The sequence below is a fragment of the Saimiri boliviensis genome, chromosome 7 (assembly GCF_048565385.1).
Source record: "Saimiri boliviensis isolate mSaiBol1 chromosome 7, mSaiBol1.pri, whole genome shotgun sequence".
NCBI lineage: Eukaryota > Metazoa > Chordata > Mammalia > Primates > Cebidae > Saimiri > Saimiri boliviensis.
In genome coordinates this window covers 32,780,510-32,794,140 of record NC_133455.1, presented here as the reverse complement: position 1 = coordinate 32,794,140, position 13,631 = coordinate 32,780,510, and the positions used below count along the sequence as shown (strand labels likewise).

The following is a 13,631-nucleotide window of genomic DNA, read 5'->3' as shown; positions in this document are numbered from 1 at the left end:
ATTTCTTTGTATTTGAATACTTACAGGACCTCACTTTGGCAGCAAACCTACTCTGGGTTAGACTCCAGCATCCTTAGCCTTTTTGTGCCATGGACCTCTTTGGTATCTGAGGAAGCCTATGGACTTCTCAAAATAGATTTTTTAAGTGCACAAAATAAAATACAGAGAGCAATGGAAATAAATTATATCAAAAGTTTATGGAAATATTTGTGATATTACATGATATGCTTTATTGGCACATTAAATAACAAGAGCCAAAGTTGGGTCTAATTACTATAATTTTGAGGCAATGATGAGCAAAAATGATATCTCAAGATGCCTGCAACAGCTGCAGTGTAATACGAAAATACCTGTGATTTCTGTTAGTAACAAAGTAACAGGTGCTGCTAACATTAATGAGGTTTGTTCCTAGCAACATTCACCATGGAAGGAAAAGCTAAATTTCAATTAAAGTTTAGAGAAAATCAAGATGTGATAGCCCTCCTTCCCATCTTTCCTAATTTTTTTTTAGACCTAGTCTTCCTCTGTTGCCAAGGCTGGAGTACAGTGGCACAGTCATGGCTCACTGCAGCCTCAAGCTCCTGGGCTCAAGCGATCCTCCTGCCTCACACACCTGGCTAATTTGTTTCTGTTTTTTTTGTTTTTGTTTTAAGTAGAGATGAGGTCTTGCCTCCCTCCCAGGTAGTGTCATACCTACTGGCATGTGACTAAAGGCAGTGTCTCTGGCCCCAGCTGAAGGACCATAGCCAGCAAGTGGGCTCACGCACCTTGGCCTATTGCTTCTAGCCTGCGCCATTCAGCCAAGGAGACGACAGTGCCTCCTGGCCCAACTGAACTCCAGCCAGGCTTCCCCTGCCACTGACTCTCTTTTGCTTTTCCCAGCAGGAAGGGCCCAGGCTCATCTATGCAACCTGCACCCCCACCCCCACCCCTACCAGCTGACACTCCCCTCTTAGACTTGTAAATCTATGGCCACTGGTATCTGACTGCCTGCCCTCCCTGCTTCTCCCAGGTCCCTTCAGAGGGTCCTGGGCTTTCTAACTGCCCAGAGGGGAATCTGGCACTCTCTCCAGCCATCTATACCTTTTAGCTTCACCTTCCTGGTTCAAGCAGTGTTTGTTGTCTATCAGGGCTGGGAGCTGTTACATAGGGCTCTCCAAGACAAGGGGTGGCCCTGGAGAGCAGGTTGGAAGACAGTGTGATCAGAGAAGAGGGACGCCCAAGGGGGCTGAGAATCAGTCTGAACTGTGGGTGTGCCTTGGTGCCATGTGAGAGGCCAGCATGTGTAGGGTGGGGAGGGTTGCTGCAGCCCCCAGGTAGTACCTGTGAAGCCCCGGCTCCTCCCTCTATCTTCTGCCCCTTTCCCTTCCAGCCCCTTTTCCAGGAACCTTGCCACACATGCACCTGCGTCCTTCACTCCCTGGCCCTCCCACCACTGCTGCGGCGTGGCCTTGCGCTTAACTTGCCTTACCAGCTCTCTCTTTGCTTTTCTCTCTCCCATTTTTTCTCTGCTTTCTCTCCAACTGCTAGCCAATTGGGTCAAGCAAGTCCATCCCATCCTGAGAGCCCCAGGCCCCTCTTCCACCTCTAAACAGATCCCTCCTCAGAGACTTCCCTTTCCAAGCCTGCAAGTCCCCAGCCCCCTTCATCTGTGATGGTCTGTCGTAGTGGTGAGCTGACACATCCAGGCATGACCATTGTGAAAACTTCTGTCCACTCTGTGGTACGCCCCTGCCCTGTTCTATAAATCCTAATATATATGTACATACACACACACACACACACACACACATACCCCTACACATGGCTAACCACCTGGCCTCTAGCACTAGGAATCAGTCACCATGCTGTCCTTGTGGCCCAACTACAAGAGAACACTGTCCCCCAACAATCCCCATCCAAAGTGTGCCACCTCCAGTGAGCCTCCCTGTCATGCCTGGTTTGCAAACAGCCAGCCCTGCGCCATCCCTCCTGCCCTCCCCCCGCCCCGACAAGCATAGGGGTGCTGTGAAAACAGCTGCATGGCCTGACAGTCTCCACCAGTCCTGCTGTGCCTTGGCTGAGAATAGAACCCATTTCTGTATGACAGGGAATGTGTCCTCTGCTGGTTGTGTTCTCTGTGGAGCTCAGGGGAGTGGAAGGGCCAAACCATTACTAGGGTGCAGTTGGGAGCAGTGAAAAGGCCCTATCTTTTCTGAGGGACACTTTTCCTGGAAAGCCCATGGAGCTTAGCCCACTCATCCTGTGAAGCCGGCTCTGGCCAGTAGGGGGCAGAGCCATGAACTTAGCCAGGAGGAACCCTGTGGGGCAGCTGGCATTCTGGAGGGACAGACAGAACAGGCCACCAGGCACAGACAGGCGAGGGAGGCAGGGGGATAAAATGGAAGACACCTGGGCTGGATGGAAGTCAGTGCCCTTGGATGCTGGCACCTACCTTCCCTGCCACCGCTAGATCGGGCTTCTGAGCCTGTTGACTGTTAGGGCCCCACTGTCCCCCCATAGGCTCCATGGCAGTCCCTGTGGAATCTCCCAGGTGTCATTAGGCAGCACACAGGTTAACACACCTGGAAGGTCCCAACAACACAGCTGGACATGCTCAGACACTCTGGGGCTGGCGGTTCAGTTTCACAAACTCCAGGACCCAATGAGGGAAACAGGAACACACCAGGCCAAGCAGTATATGGATAATCATATTTATTCCAAAATAAAAAGCAAAATAAACAGGAGTTGCATCACCATGGAGCCATGACCCCATCTCTGCCTCCTTCCTCTGTCCTATCAATACATTTCAATATCAATAAGTAATACAAAATTAGCCAGGTGTGGTGGTGCATGCCTGTAATCCCAGCTGCTCAGGAGGCTGAGGCAGAAGAATTGATTGAAGCTGGGAGGCAGAGGTTGCAGTGAGCCAAGATCGTGCCATTGCACTCCAGTCTGGGCAACAAGAGCAAAACTGTCTCTAAAATAATATAAAATAAAATAAAATTTTAAAAAATGTTTCCCAGCCCCAAATAATTAGAACCTCCTTCCCATATGCCAGCTCCAACCTCTGCTATGATACAGAGGGAGGCCCAACCACCAGAATATACAAAATGTTACACAGATACAGTTATGTACACTGGGGAACGGGGGCCACCCCAGCAGCCCATGCCCCCATCTGGTCTACATTAACCCCATTGTCCTGCCTCAGCTGCCTCTCTGAGTAAGAAGGTGGGAGCCCCCACTGAGGGAAAAATTGCTTTGGTGAGAGTTAAGGAGGCCATCAGGCTTCCTCCAAACAAGCCAATTCTATGAGCCTCTGACTCTTAAATAACAATAATCATCATCCAGAAATTTAAGGAGTCACCCCTGGCCAAGGTGGCAAAAGGTCTGTATGTTTGCCTCCCATTAGACAGGGGTCTTATTTTGCTACTGTAAGGGTAAAGAGGTGACTGGGAAGGGGTGGCAGGGACATAATGAGGGTGAAGCCTCCAGCCCCACGCTTCTCCAGGCTTTGCTGACCAGTGGCCTGCTTTTATTTATTTTTAATTTTTATCCTGACTTTTTTTTAATACCGTAACTTTTCATAACTTTTTTCCATAACTTTTTATATACTGTAACTTAACTTTTTAAATCCCATATTTTATCCCGTAACTTTTTTTAATCCCATAACTTCTTTTTTAATCCCATTCTTTTTTTTTAATCCCATAATTTTTATTTCTTAATTTAGTGGCCTGCTTTTAGATTATGGTGATCTTCACCTCATCTGCACCTGTCTCCCACCATTAGAGGTCTTATGCTTGCTACTGTAAAGGTAAAGGGGTGGCTGGGAAGGGGTGGTAGGGACATGGTAGGGGCAGAGTCTCCAGTCCCACTTCTCCAGGCTTTGCTGACAGTCGTCAGCTTTTAGATGACTGTGATCCTCACCTCATCATTCTCATCCATCCAGTACAAAAAAGGAATGCAGGGGCTGCTGCCCAAGCCTGGGCACTCCTAGGGGTTCTGCATCTCACAAAGCAGCTGCATGATCTGTTGTGCAGTGAGGCTGTGGCAGGGAGAACCCTCCCCCGCCTCTCCTTGTGCAGGCTCCATGCTGCTGGCAAGGCTCACCTTGAAGAGATCTTTGAAGAGAGGGAGGCAGGGCACTGTGCAGGAGCCCTCCCCTGCTCCTGTGTGTCCTGCCTGCCCAAGGGCTCTACTCATCGCTCTGCCTGTTGGCAGCCCCAAGCTCCTGGGGAGCTGGGGCCCCTGGGGCAGGCTCATCAGCAGGGTTCTGGGCAGCTGCCAGGAATCTGCCACTCCACTCCTTGCAGTAGCCCACAAATTGCAACACCAGCTCCAGCAGCTTTACCTGGAGGGAGGGGTGCTCAGCTACTGCACCTCTGCCTGTGCCTGAGCCCATCCCTACCCCCACCTCCACCTCCACCCTACAGAGATGTTCCATGCCCTACCTTCATCTCCTTGTCCTGGATCAGCCTGCTGATACACTCCTCCCGGTGCTGCTCCTTCAGTGCTGCCCTCTGGCTTGGTACAGTGTGATGTACTCTCCTGCAGGACAGAGCTCAGACACTGGGGCCCCTCTGATTGATATGCAGCTCCCTTTGCAGTGCCCTGGCTTCCCACTCACCGATGGTTTCTGTCTCTCCAAGCAGCTGAATGCAGCGATGTTCCAGTTCCTCGACCCTTTTCTTCAGGCCCACCTTCTCTTGCATGAGCTCCATAATGTGGCTCTGGAGCCAAAATAATGGGGTTACATCTCAGCAGTGACCTGCCTACCCCGAACTTCTTGGCCCATGCCAGGAAAGACTCATTCATCTGCATCTTCTCCATGGCCACCTGCAGGGCCCAGTGGGTCTCCCCACATGGAATTGCCCCAGTTCCTAGGGCTGGGGCTGCCACCTCAGGCTTCTTGTGGGCAGAAGCCAGTAGATGAGCCAGGTGCTGGCAGTGTACTACTTGCTCCTTCAGCTGCCCACCTAGCAGTGCCTGCTTCTCCTCAGCACTAGCTACAGCTGAGCTGAAAAATGCCACCTGCAGGGAAGAGGTGTGCATTCTTGTAGGGGGATACACAGGACAAACAGGTCAGGGAGATGGAGAGCAGCCTCCACCTTCCCTTAGGGCCTCAGAGGGTGTACCTGTTAGTCACAGGTGAAATGGTGTCTGACCACTGGCTCCCAGAAAAGCGGTGAGGGGCCAGAGAAATCAGAAGGCTGGGAAACCAAGAGAAGGGGGTCTGGGAGGGACCACAGAGCGAGGCAGCAAAGGTGGGGCAGAGGGAGTCAGGCTCACCATAGCCTCCTAGTTTTCCAAGTCCTCCAGATGCTCAGCATGGGCTAAGCCACCTCCTCCTCCTCACTTTTCAGTCTATCTCCTGTGGGGGTAGCCAGAGGGGTCCTCAAAAAACCCAACAAGGGTAGAGTGGGTCAACCTCTGCCCCCACCCTTACTGTGTAGCCCTGGGCCAGGCTCTCCTCAGGGGACAATAAGCAGGTATTATTTTTATTTTTTACCCTCCCCAGGGGAGAATAAGCAGCTATTATTTTTATTTTTTAAAAAGCCAAGGTCTTGCTATGTTGCCCAGGTACAGTCTCACTACCAACAGCACAAAAGTTCTCACCTGCTCCACTTCTGACCTGAGGCAGTTCACCCTCCTTAGGCAACCTGGTGGTCCCCTGCTCCCAGGAGGTCACCATATTGATGGCAAACTTGGTGTGGACACCCAGTCAGCATAATGATCAGCTGTTCTAAAGGTCTCTTCTAACTCCTCAATCCTACACTGCTAACAGTTCCCCCTTCCTCCTGGGCCTCTCTCCTCTTCCTGTGAGCACTCTCCGGTACTTTCCCCAGGGAGAGCCATGAGGCTTAACTGGGCCTGAGGCTGTTGGTTCTGCTGGCTAACAGCTTCCAGGCACTCCTAAGGGGGCAGGAAAGAGACTGAGAAGGAGGTTCCCAGGTCATCCCCCTCGGGACCTCACCCTCAGCAACTCCCTTACCTGGGTCTTCCCCAACTCGTGGCAGGCTATCTTGGCCACTGCTTTGCTTTGAGCTTGCTGCTGCAGATCGTCCATGAGCTGGGTCTGCAACAGCAACTGGTTGTGCAGCCCCTCCTTCTCAGAAGTCAGCTGCTGATAGGTGGCCACCTGCTGCTGATAGGTGGCCACATACTGCTGCAGGTGACCCAGGTACTGGTCTTCTGCCACTGCAGACTCTGAGCCTCTTGGCTCTTCAGCTCCATCTGCAGAAAGACCCGAGGTGTTAGGACAGGTGGTGGGTGGCCCATAAATAGGGTTGCAAGGTCACTGTGGGGCTCCGTTGCCTACCCAGGCCCCTAGCCCCTTGCTTCAGGACTAAGAGACTGCCTCCCTTGCCCAGGGCCCCATGCCTCCTTTCCCAGCCTCAAATCTCACACCCTTCTTCCCACCATTTAAACTGTAGGCCACAGACTGGCAGAAAAGCAGAGGGAGCCAACCACCATCTGCTAAGTGTGCTACATGCCTAATGCTTTCCACGTATTATCTCATTTAATCCTCAGCACCTCTGCAAAGAAGGTGCTAACATCCTTTTTAAGTTAAAGAAACCGAGACTTAGAGATGCAAAGTAGTTGAATGGTGACCAGTGGAGACGAGGCCGGAATTCTAGTTTGAATCTAAGGAGCCTCGTATACCACCATCTCCTTCCGTATGATTGTGGGGCTCCATGCTTCTAGCTGGGATGATGATGTCCAGACCTGGGAGGAGCTCACTGCTAAAAGTCAGATGGCCGGAAGCAAGAAACAGTCACAGGACTGCCCTGGAGGGTGCTGAGGTCACCTGTCCCCCAGGTTGTAGCTGCCTCTGGCCTCCCACCTCACCTCCCCAGAGCCCGGTGCCTGCCTCCCAGCCCTTCCTGGATGGGGCAGGGTTACCATCTCCTTCAGCTCATCCAGCTACTTTCCCAGCTCCCTCTTTACGTGCTGCTCCGACTGCAGCGCGCTGGTGATCTCCATGTTCTTGTTAGTCTGTACAGACAGAAGCAATCAGCAGCCACCCGCTGCAGCTGGAGACCCCAGAACTTGGTGTCTGCCTCCCATGGCACCAGGAAGGGTGAAGGCAGGTTAGAAAAATTATTCCTTCTTCCCCACAGCCATCAGAGCAGGGTTCTGGTTCACAGGTGCCTTCAGAAGTACCATCTCACATGAGGGTGCCCCGTTTTATGGGTGGGAAAAGAAAGGCTGGGAGGGCTAGGGAGGAAGGCAGGCTCCCCAAATGGGGTCACACACCAGCTTTATGAATCCGCTCTGCAACTTGACCAGCTCCTCCTTGTGCTCATGGTTCTGGGACAACATGTGACTGATGGTGTTGCAGACATTCTGTGTGATCTCCAGGATTTACCTAGGCAACTCCATCCGCTCCCCACAGAGCTCAGCCGCCTGCTCTAATTCCAGCAAGCTTCTCCTCCTGCTCCTGGTTCAAGTGACTGAAGCGCTCATTTTCTTGCACCTGGGCTTAGAGCTGTCCTGCCAGACTCTCCAGCTCCCTTCTGCCTCCGCTTGTAGCTGCTGTACTACCTTGGAGGGCCCTGCTGGGAGTTCCAGGGGCAGGATTCAGCTAAGAAAGGAAGCAGACAATAAGGGCCTCTGGATTCTTCTTTTTTTTTTTTTTTTTGGTGGAGAAGGGGGTCTTGCTATATTGCCCAGGCAGGTCTCGAACTCCTGGGCTCAAGCTATCCTCCTGCTTCTGCTTCCCTAAGAGCTGGGATTACAGGCATGAGCCACAGTGCCCAGCCGGCCTCTAGATTCTTAAAAAAAAAAAAGTCCTCCTCTTGGTCCACAGCTCCTCTCAGGCTCCCCAAACTTGGCCTCTCTGCTCTATCACTTTCTGATAGAGACATCTGTGGGTGGCTGACAATGGGCACTCCTCCCTCTTTGCTGATGGGGACACTGAGGTTCATGGAGATTACCAGACTTGCCATCTCCTGGCACAGACCTCTTTCCCTCTATCCCAAAGCCCTCTATCCACCACCTTCCTGGGGCATTCTAAGCCACTCTTACAGCCCTCTGACACCAGTACTGCTGCTAGGTCACCCCAGCCCCAGCTTACCCATCTGGTTCCTCAGTTCAGCCAAGCTCATCTCTAGCTCCTGTACCTGACTCACACTCTCCTCCCTCAGTGTGTGCACCTGTCCAAAGTACAGGGGAAAGGGCCCTGAAGAGAGGAGGTGGCAACTGGCTGGACAGGCTACCAACTCCCTCTCTGACCCCACCTCCACACAGCCCAGACCCATGACAAGCTCTGGCTGTAGTCCTCCCATTTTATAGATGCGGAGAAAGATCGAGTGACCAATCTAAAGTGGGAGGCTGAAGGATCAGGTCTCACCTGCTTTGACATCTGCTATATCCTCTGCTGCCACGTGGCACTCTCTTCTTTCAGATTTTCAGCATACTTGTCTCTCTCTATTTGTAATTCTCTAACTGACTCTATTACCTGCAAGAATGGGCACAGAAGTTAGAAAGGACTGTCACTGGTCCTCACCAGCTCCTGGTCACCTGGGGTCATCTTCCTTCCACATCCCTCCCCTGCAAAGCCTCACCTGCCCCAGGTATGCTTCCAGCTGTGCCCACTCCTCCATGGCCTGCTGTAACTGCTGGTTAGCGTCAGGGGCTTCACACCAGTTTGAAAACTGGATGGTGAAGAGTGAGAAGTTTAGATCTGGGGAGCCTATGCCATTCCACACAGTGCCCCCTAAAAGGGCTAGGGCTAGGCTCAATGTACAACTCGGTCAATACAACTCTATTGTCAAGTTTGGTTTAGAAATAAAAAATTAAATAATTTGAAAAAGATCTCAGGCTGGGCGTGGTGGCTCCTGCCTGAATCCCAACACTTTGGGATGCTGAGGCAGGTGGATCACTTGAGCTCAGGAGTTCAAGACCAGCCTGGGCAACATGGCAAAGCCCCATCTCTACAAATACAAAAATTAGCCAGGCGTGGTGGTGTGCAACTGTAGTCCCAGTTACTTGAGAAGCTGAGGCAGGAGGATCGCTTGAGTAGAAGCTGCAATGAGCCGAGATCACACCACTGCATTCCAGCCTCAGTAACAGAGCGAGACCCATCCCCCACTCCAAAAAAAAGATCTCCACTCTCTATTATTACCATAGAATAGTCAAAGTGTTGGCTTGAACCTCAGAAGAAAATAAACAGACTCAATAACTAGCCATATAAATGTAACCTATAAAGTAAGGTTTCTATCCACGATGCTTAAAGAAGAAAAAAAATTTTTAAGCCCTAACCCTGAGATTCTGATTCCCCAGGTCTATGGCAGGGCCCCAATTTGTAGATTTTTAGCAGTTTCTAGAGGATTCTATGGCAGGATCAGAATAAAGACCCCAATTTTCCAACTCTTGGCTGGAGCCTCCCCATACCCTGCATGATCCTTAGACCATGGCCCCAGGTGAATGGGGCTCCAACCACCATGCCCCCAAGGCTGTGGCCAATCGCCTGTTGAAGCAGGGGTTTAGTCACCTTTAATTTCTTTTGCAGGTTTTCCAAGTTAAGCTGCATGCCAGCCTTCTCAGTCACTAGGACTCAAAGCTTCTTTTCCAATTCTGATTTCTCCTGCTTCAGGTCCTTATTGGCTTTGGTTATGGCCAGAAGCAGTAGAGAGAGGAATGAACGAAGAACAGAAAGGACTGCTTTGGTGATCAACCCTCTACCCTTGCCCTACAACCACAGAACCATGGCACTGGAAGGAACCCAGGAATCAAAAGTCACAGTTGGCAGGCCAGACAGAAAACATGAGTTGCCCAAGGCTACACCTTGAGTCACCAGCACTATAGCTTAGCTGTGCATACGTGCAAACCTGTATGACCACCTCACCATGATTACCTGTACCCCCTCAACCTCCCAGCACATCACTCATGCTAAGGGCCCCCAGACCTCCCATCCCACCTTCCCCCATGTGGAAGGTGTATAACTACCTGTTCTTGTATAACTCCAGCCTGAGAGCATCTCTCTTTTTGGTTAACTCCTTGTTGTCCTGCAAATACAGACCAAAGGTTAAGTCAGGATACAGCAGGCAGAGGAGCAGCTGGCCTACCAGTAACAATAGCTACAATAACTATTCCACAGTAACACTTCCTCACTCTAAATCACACTTAACATTTTTTGAAGGCATTTCCAAGCACATGGACTCACTTGTTTTTAAAAGAAGTTAGTAACATGGAAGGGACAAAGAAAGAGATCAAATTTATAGCTGACTAACAGAGGCCCAGAGAGATCAGATAATACTGCTATTGTTTTACCATTATTACTGCCACTGTTTGAAGCTTTATTGAGTGCTTCACCAGGCACCATGTTAACAATCCCATTTAATCCTCACAACCACCATGAGATAGCTACTATTATTACCTCTATGGTGTAGATAAAAAGCATGGAGTATTAGAGGTTAAGTGCTGGCCTAACATCACTCAGACAGAGCTGGGATTTGAACACCCAGGTATATCTGATTCTCTAAGCCCCTTTGTTCACTGGGGGTGGGGGCACAGATAGGAAGGACAAAATTCATCTTTTGTTCACTTTTTAAAAGGATGATACATTCACATAGTCCAAAACTCAGAAGGTACAGAAGGGAAATATCTCCTAGCCACCCTGTTCCTCTCTCCCAAATTTTTTGTTTTGTGTTTTATTTTACTTATTTATTTTTTATTTTACTTTAAGTTCTGGGATACATGTGCTGAAGCTGCAGGTTTTTACATAGGTATACATGTGCCATGGTGGTTTGCTGCACCGTTCAACCTGTCACCTAGGTTTTATGCCCGTACGCATTAGTTATTTGTCCTAATGCTCTCCTTCCCGTCGAGTTTTTTTATGAATCCTTCCAGACATGTTTTATTGTGTATTATCATAGTATGTATGCACATATACACACACATGTTCCCTCTCTCTACACAAATGGTAACATACTAAAGATACTCTTCTGTACCTTCACAGTACAAGTACCATATTCCCTACCTAGTACTTGGCAAAGGCCATAGCCAAGTAAGGGCAGGGCAAGGACTTGGCCTCGGAGCTCTGGGTCCAGTGCTTGTTCCCCACAGCACCCCCAACTCACCCACAGCAGCTGACTCAAACACAGCAGTGTTTGTTAGGCTGCCTCTAACAAACACACATAAAAGCAGGGAGAAATGGCCCATGCTGCCTTCTGGGCAGGACACTCCATCCTGCAGAAGGGACCTTTAGGCTCACTCCTCCATCTGAGAAGCCAGGCTGCCAGGGGATGGGGCAAGTGGTTGGAATCACCCTGTCTGCCTTCTGCTGTGTGGTGAAAGCAAAGAGAGCCTACTCCAACTCTCCCACATGCTGCCAGGAATACTGCAGGCTGCTGGCCAGATCTTCAGACTCTCCTGGAATGAGAGAGGTTGAGATGGAGCCCAGAGGACTCCCCCTAAAGGCCTGTCAAAGTGCCAGGTTGAAGAATGATGGGGTGCCCAGATTCCCACCTTCTTTCTGCCTGGAAGCATGCTGCCTGTGAGCCAGGGCTGTCTGTAACTCAGCTTTCTCTGATACAAGGATTCCTGCAGTCTGACTGTGAACCTTTGGGAGAAAAGCCAAGCAAGTGCTGAAAGAAGAGGAAAGAAACATTCTCCAGAGGACAAGAGGGAAATTCACACCCTCCACTCACCTGTAACTGCTCCCTTAGGGCTCCCTGCTTTTGGTGGCATTCTTTCTTTTCCTATAGGAAGAGGAAGACAGAGCTCTTGCTGGGGGACGCAGAGATGGCACAGCAAGGAACACACCCCCAGAAAGCTAACAATGCCCTAGGGTAGTTCCACCCACGGGACCAAGTTATTAGGGAACTTATGGGGATAGGGTGGAATCTGGGGGTGAGCCTTCTTCCCCAGGCTGGGAGTGAGCAAGATGAAACTGAGGCCTCTACAAAACCCAGCAGTCTGGGTGCCCCCCAAACCCAGCAGTCAAGTTGTGAGCAAGGAGTTACTTCTTCCAACTGATCCACAATTTCTTGGTTCTGTTTTTTCCTGTGGGGAGAGTCAAAGGAAGAGGACTAAGGGTGGCCCCTTGACTCTATTCCCCAAACAAGGAAGGGGTAGGCGGGGGCCAGGAATGGATTTTAAAGGCAAAGTTCTCAGACCCAATGGAAACGTGAACTGGTAAACTCTCCTCAAGCTCCCAAGGAAAGGGGATTTGGGTCTTTGTTGATTTTGGCCCATAGCCACAGGACTGAAAGTCTGAATCTGGATTCTCTCAAAGGGACAGTAACATAAACCTCTACAGATGAAGTTTGAGAAAAGCCCACCCTTCTGCCAGCTTGTGATTTAGAAAGGTTCATTCATTTAACAAACGTTTACTCAGCACATACCAGCCAGGTATGGTTCTTAATCGCAGAGATGTAAGATGGAAAAAGACAGGAGCCCTTGGCCTTGAGGTTTACATTCAAGTGGGCCTTTAAACCTTCGACTCTCAGAGCTAACAAAGACCTTTGATATTCTCTAACTCTATCTCCTCAAGAAATGCAAGCCCAAGGAGGAGAGATGGCTTGTTCAGAATCAAAGAGCAAATTAAGAACCGAGTCAGGGCAGAAACACAGGGCTCCTGACAACCAGTCAGGCTAGCACTTTCCTGAGAGGCAACAATCCCAGGCACTCAAAGTACCCCAGGTTGAGATGATATGAGGAAGATTCAAGCTGTCAAATTCAGTTTCCCAAGATCTGTTCCACAGAAGATGAGCAGATCTCACTCCAGAGACCACTGACTGAAGAGCACTCTGGTCCCAGAACCATGGAGAATTCAAATATGAGGTGGAGAACTCAGAGAAAAATGCTAAACTCTCTGGAGAGTAGAAGCCTGGGAGAAAACCAAACCAAACCCATTCTTCTACTGCCACCCAAAGACACTGTCAATGTTTTGAACTCACATGGGAAGTGTGGGCTTTTCACCCTGCCAATATCTATGTTAAGGGAGTAAAGGCAGCCTGAAACCTCTTGCTCCTAGGTCCCATAGTCCTCATTCCCCTTCCAGCTGGAAACTTATGCTGCGACCACAGGAACCAGAAAGAGGGTGTGAACACTTAGGGGACTGGGTCCTAAGATCAAAGGCTGGTCTCATGGCAGTAATAATAGTTCCTAGGGACACTGTGAGGTCACTACATTTCACTCCTCACTGGGGTGGTGGGAGATCAGCATGATGCCTGAGTCACTACTTCAAGATGGGGGAGGGGGTGCAGGGCCAGGATCCAGGTCCTTGGAGATGTGAGCCCAAAGACCCCAGGGAGGTCAGGCTTGGGGCGGCAGGAGGTGAGAACTGAGTATGGAGCACGGAGCCCCAGGAGTCACCCACCCAAAGTCACCCACCCAAAGCAACTGGTGAGGACAGGGGCTAGGCTGCTGAGGGGGCAGGGCTGGCTGACAAGATTTTGGTGGGTGGAGCCCAGAGGCACTGAGGGGGCCTAGCCCAGTGTGTCTCAGGTGTGGCACAGACTCTGGCAGCAGTCCTGCCATCGGAGGGGGCCTGAGCCTGGGTTGTGGTTGGGGGCACAATGTGGTGCATTTTACCTTTTTGTTGGTTGTGGCCAGTTTGCTCTGTCAGGTTTCTTTGGACATCGCAGGGCAGGGAAAGAGGCGAAATTGTGGCCACATCAGTATGATCCTGGCAACCACTGCTA

General features: G+C 50.5%; 1 pseudogene; it reads right to left on the bottom strand.

Annotated features, from left to right (window-relative positions):
* Positions 1-1,361: 1,361 nt before the first annotated feature.
* Positions 1,362-13,604, bottom strand: LOC101050113 (golgin subfamily A member 2-like; annotated as a pseudogene).
* Positions 13,605-13,631: the final 27 nt, after the last annotated feature.